A 6,052-nucleotide genomic window follows, 5' to 3' on the forward strand; every position below is an offset into this window, starting at 1 on the left:
AAACAAATTCATGAAGATTTAGATCTGAAACGAATGATATAATACCATTAAGGAGATTGCGAGTTTCTTTACACAACCATGGATGTAACAAAAATGGAAAACACAAACCATATCAGCTGAAAGTTTTCACTTGACAAAAACGAATGCTAAAGAAAACATGAACTAAAATTAATAAATAGTGAAATAAAGACTCTATGTGAATGTGAGTACAAGATAATGAAGTAGACGATCTCTGAACATGATGTCAAATGGTCACGGATTTCTTCTCACTTACAAAAATTTTTTAGATCAAACATATCGTACATGATAATTCTTATTGTCGTGGCTTGTGTTTTGTAAGCTATTGCATCAACACGAAAGATTAAAAAAAGGGTAGAATCATGAATTATGTTCTAATATATAATATAATGGGATTTAATTATTTATAACCATTTATATATTGTTGAAGATTATTTATGTTTTTACCGTCAAGAATGAAGATTGGTTGGTGAGGAAAAGCAATCACATCATTGATGATGATTCCCTCTAACCTGCGCACTGCCCCTGCCAACCTACTCACTCCTCTTCTTCGACCTAATCTCCCAGGAGAATATACGCACCCGAATCGGAAATCCCATTAAATATCCTTTGTTTCAAACAATTCACCAACTTCTATAGCAAGATAAAGATTTTTTAATTTTTCCCAAGAAATGGTGCACGTTAGCAACATGGCGCAAAATCTCCACATCCCCGGAGTTCCCACCCTTGATGCCAAGCCTTCTGCTTCAACTTCCAACTCTTTGTTGTTTGGCTTAAAGAGTCGAAAAAATTCGTCAAAATCTTCGTGGGTTTTGGGTAAAACTCCCATCTTTACTTCTGAAAAGAAGAATTCGTTTAAGGTTGTTGCATCCGTGGCCACCGCCGAGAAGCCGTCGACGGTGCCAGAAATCGTGTTGCAGCCCATCAAAGAAATCTCCGGCAATATTAAATTGCCGGGATCCAAATCACTTTCTAACCGTATTTTACTTCTAGCAGCTCTATCTCAGGTAATGTGATGCGTGAATAATGATGTATGATTGTGATCGTTCTTTTTAATGTCAATGTGTTTGTATTGGAATTGTGTTTAAGATTGGACAACCGTTTCTTTACATATATATATATATTGTTAAACAGAGTTTCGATAACATGGTCCACCAGTCTGGGCAACTACGGCAAAACGTCGGCACCAGCTGACGTGACAGCTGACGTGACAACCACTCATTGAATTGTACAAGGTACCACGTCGTTGCTCACGTAGTTGGCCATGATGATAGTTGCCCATGTAATCAAAACTCTTGTTAAACAATTCTTGGAGTGTGTGTCGGATTTTAAGTTTTTGTTCACGTAGATTGATCTTCGAATAGTATTAAGAAATGAAGAGACTTTGGTCCAGTTGAATTGAGAACTTATCACGAATCCTGATCAAGAAAATGCCTCTCGATTTACATTACACAATGAGTTTCATGGCATTGCAGGCAAATTCATGGAAACAACATCGTCCCTGGATGGCTTCTAACTCTATCTAGAATTGTGCGAAATGCGAATGTCATCTTCGATAGCTTGTAAATGCATTTTAAGTTTTTGCATTAATCAATATTGTCGTTCATACATGTGCTTCGGCATCGTCACTGTTAATCAACATATGGAATTTGTATTTTTACTGTCAGAGGAGGTTGGCATTTTATTCTTGGTATTTAATTGTAATATGATGTTTAAAGATGGATTTGTTTCTAACTTTTAAAAGTAGTTGTTGACAATTGATGGAGTTCACTTCATTGCTTTAAGCTGGTATCATTGATGCTAAAATTGTTGGTAGCATATAATTTATAAATAGGAGCATTTGCATTATGAAAGAAGAATATTTTGTCAAAACTTAATGCTTAGTCTAGACTGCGCAGGAACATCTGTGTTCCCTTTTTTGGTTTCTGTGACAATTTTTCGCTTTTCCTTTTTCAGTATTCTATGCCTTTTTCAGTACAAATGATGAATTAGGGGCGTTTTCTGTTGTCATCCTTGGGCTTACATAAATACCCTGTTTTCCAGGGAACTACTGTTGTGGAGAACTTATTAAACAGTGACGATATCCATTACATGCTCGGTGCCTTGAGAACGCTTGGACTGAATTTGGATGAAGAAAGCGATTGTGGAAGGCTGTGGTGGTCTATTTCCGGTGTCCAAAGAAGCCAAAGACGAAATTCAACTCTTCCTTGGAAATGCAGGAACAGCAATGCGCCCGTTGGCTGCTGCAGTAACTGCTGCTGGTGGTAACTCAAGGTATGTTGCATTAGTTTCTTATTGTTGTCATTCTTTTGGGATATGGGTTTTTTGGGCAAATAACCCTGTGGAAAAATTTATTTAAAAGAAGGACCTCCATTTTGTTATTTGAACATGATGGAAGAGGGATATTGATTACTCACAAATAGTTTATTCTCCTTCTATTTCATCCTCAATTGTTCGAGGATTTTCTTGAATCCCATCATCTTGTGATCTTTGTTGTGATTTGTCATGATTTATTTCACAGAAACATGTTATATTTACCAGACACTAGTGTAACAGATTGATATTCATTCACATAATTTCTTGTCGATACTCTGGCACTCACTATGTTATTTTGCCGGTTTTTCAGTTTTTTAAAACCGGATAAATGTCCTCATCCTCTGCATTGTGTAACACATTGACACCTTATAAGGTTGATCTTGACATTCTTTGCTCTAGCCTCTAGTGTGTCCAATATCTCAAGTTAAGAGAGGGAGTGCTTGAACTTCGATTCAATTGATTGGCTTGGCCAGAGAATACGGAAATTACATCACTTTTTTTTAAAAAAATATTTTCAGCTATGTACTTGATGGGGTTCCTCGTATGAGAGAGAGACCAATTGGCGATCTGGTGACAGGACTTAAACAGCTTGGCGCAGAAGTTGATTGTTTCCTTGGAACAAACTGTCCCCCCGTTCGTGTTGTTGGAAAGGGTGGTCTTCCTGGAGGAAAGGTGGGTTGTCTTTCTTTCATATATTCAACTCTTATGGTGTAAGTTCCAAACTACATCATGTTAAGATCACTCGCAACTACTTGCAGGTGTCCTGTACTCCTGTTTTATATGGTATTTTTTTTGGTTGTGCTCTTATATGTCACGCCACGAAATGGAATTCAATTACCTTCTAGTTCAAAGTATCAGTATCACAAACCTTCTTTGTAATGCATATAAAGAAAGAACAAGATGTTGTCCATGAAATTTACATTTACGTCAACTTTGAATGGAATGAAAAGAAGTCTGATAGTTTTTCTTCAGTTCAGAAGTACATTGACGATCGACGAGATTCTTATCCCAATAACTATGGCGTAAATCCAATCCTAGCCCACGTTGTCAACAACATAAGCATCAAGGAAAGAAGGGATATTAGATTTTTTTATTTCCGAGCCCTGTGAACCAAAATTTTCCAGTTTGTGATTATTTTATTACTCAATTAGCAGAGAAACACATGGTTGTTACTGGGACTGAAGTTTGGGCACCATTTTCTAAGATGTAGTCTACACATCATCGTAGTACATAAGCTTGTCGATCATGTGTTTCCAGCTTTTCTTTTAGCTTCTTTATGGTTCCTTCACGAGAGTTTATTATCATGTATACATTATTGCATTTAGTCAGTGGAAACATAATTGAGGGAGGACGCCATGCGACGGAATACTGGATCAAAGTTAACATGTATTGACTATTTATATTCCTTCTTCTCAATCTTTCTTTTTGCAGGTGAAGCTCTCTGGATCAATCAGTAGCCAGTATTTAACTGCTCTACTCATGGCGGCTCCATTGGCTTTAAGCGATGTGGAAATTGAAATAATCGACAAACTAATTTCCGTTCCTTATGTGGAGATGACTCTTAAGTTGATGGAAAGGTTCGGTGTCTCTGTAGAGCACAGTGATGACTGGGACCGATTTTTGGTTCGAGGAGGTCAAAAGTACAAGTCAGTACTATTCTTATGTTTTAAGTTTAAGTAAACTCCTTTTTGTAGAGTATAAAGGATGATTATTCGTTAGGTCTCCAGGAAACGCCTATGTTGAAGGTGATGCCTCAAGCGCTAGTTACTTCTTGGCTGGTGCTGCGGTTACAGGTGGAACTGTTACCGTTGAAGGCTGTGGAACTAGTAGTTTACAGGTGCTATTTTGCTCCATTATTCTCAATCATGAGTGTCTTCTGCTATACCGTACACTATTTGAAATCATATAGTAGCTCAAATATCACGTGTCAATTACTGTGCTATATAGACATGATATAGTTGATTCTCAGTTGACACTTTGTGCATGAATGGGATGCATTTCAAGCTGTTTTGACCTTTCATTAACTCCTCTCTTGTATTTCACATGTATTTTCTTCTTAAAGGGTGACGTTAAATTTGCCGAGGTCCTCGAAAAAATGGGTGCTGACGTCACTTGGACAGAGAACAGCGTCACTGTTAAAGGTCCTCCACGTGACTTTTCAGGAAGGAAGCATCTACGCGCCATTGATGTTAACATGAATAAAATGCCAGATGTCGCCATGACTCTTGCTGCGGTAGCCCTTTTTGCTGATGGGACGACTACCATAAGAGATGGTATTAGTGTGTTTTACGAAATTATACTCTTCTTTTGAAACAACTTGAACCTTTATAAATCCATTTGCAGTGGCAAGCTGGAGGGTCAAAGAGACTGAACGAATGATCGCCATATGCACTGAACTCAGAAAGGTTTGTGTTCATCGCTTGTCCCTTCATTTTTATTCAAGATTTTGAGCCACATCAATCAAATACATAAATACTTAACTTTAATATAAATATTTTTTTTTAAAACCGCAATATTTTACTCCAAATTTCAGTTGGGAGCAACAGTGGAAGAAGGGCCAGATTTCTGTGTGATTACTCCACCAGAGAAATTAAATGTCACAGCCATTGACACATATGATGATCACAGAATGGCCATGGCCTTTTCACTTGCAGCCTGTGCTGATGTTCCTGTTACTATTCGAGATCCTGCTTGCACGCGAAAAACGTTCCCTAATTATTTCGACGTTCTTGCAAATTTTACAAAGAACTGAACGATCTTTCTATATGTTCACGACTGAGAACTCCTCATTTACTACGCAGGGCATTTTCAAGTATTGTCCCTGATGAGTAAGATATTTGGATGCAAAACCACCGAGGTTGTCGATTTTAAGTTCAATTATGTACGAACGTATTGGGATTGTTTGTAAGAAGTGCAGAAATGGTGTTGAGGTGTATGTCCTTGTATGTTAATCATTTCTTGAATAAAATATGTTCTTCACCTATGTTTCTGACATATGTATTTTACTAAAGTAAAGTTGTAAAATATATAATTTCATACAGAGTTGTCATTTCAAAGAAATATGTGTCCTTTCAAATTTTATGTAGGCATCGAAATACATAAATTTTCCTGAACTTGTGAGGAGATGAAATGAATGAAAATTTTAGAAGACTCCTTATAATATATTCTTCTTATTTATCAAGAGACTCCACATTGTTAAAGAGGAAATATTAAAGGTACTGCAAATATTATATACAACGGTATTTGCAATAATAATATAGTGAGATTTTACTATTTTATCACGAGATTTTGTATTTAATATATAGTGAGATTTTGATATATTAAATTCTTGTATTTTGTGTCTTAATATTTGGTGTATTTATCGCGAGATTTTGTATTTAATATATTGTGAGATTTTGAGTAAGATTTGGTGTACAAATTGCGTTGTATCTATAGCATCACCTTGTAAAAATCACTTGCTCGACTCTTAAGAATAAATATTTATTTAAAAAAAGAATCAACCTCAAATTGGTTATATATTAAAGGACTATGAAAACGATTATAAATGTAAACCTCCAAAAATATGACATCAAGATCAATGAAAATAAAATGACAATTACATAAATCATCACCACATACATATCATCAATCTATATAAAACTAATATTTACTAATAAAAAGTTCTAGTTTTGTACGAAGCGTTTATCATAATAAATTTTATCTTTTCTAAAACTTTTGG

The 6,052-nt window shown here is 36.0% G+C and overlaps 1 pseudogene; it reads left to right on the forward strand.

Annotated features, from left to right (window-relative positions):
• Window positions 1-361: 361 nt before the first annotated feature.
• Window positions 362-5,307, forward strand: LOC140860355 (3-phosphoshikimate 1-carboxyvinyltransferase 2-like; annotated as a pseudogene).
• Window positions 5,308-6,052: the final 745 nt, after the last annotated feature.

The sequence above is a fragment of the Henckelia pumila genome, chromosome 4, assembly GCF_033568475.1.
Source record: "Henckelia pumila isolate YLH828 chromosome 4, ASM3356847v2, whole genome shotgun sequence".
In the NCBI taxonomy this organism is placed as follows: Eukaryota; Viridiplantae; Streptophyta; class Magnoliopsida; order Lamiales; family Gesneriaceae; genus Henckelia; species Henckelia pumila.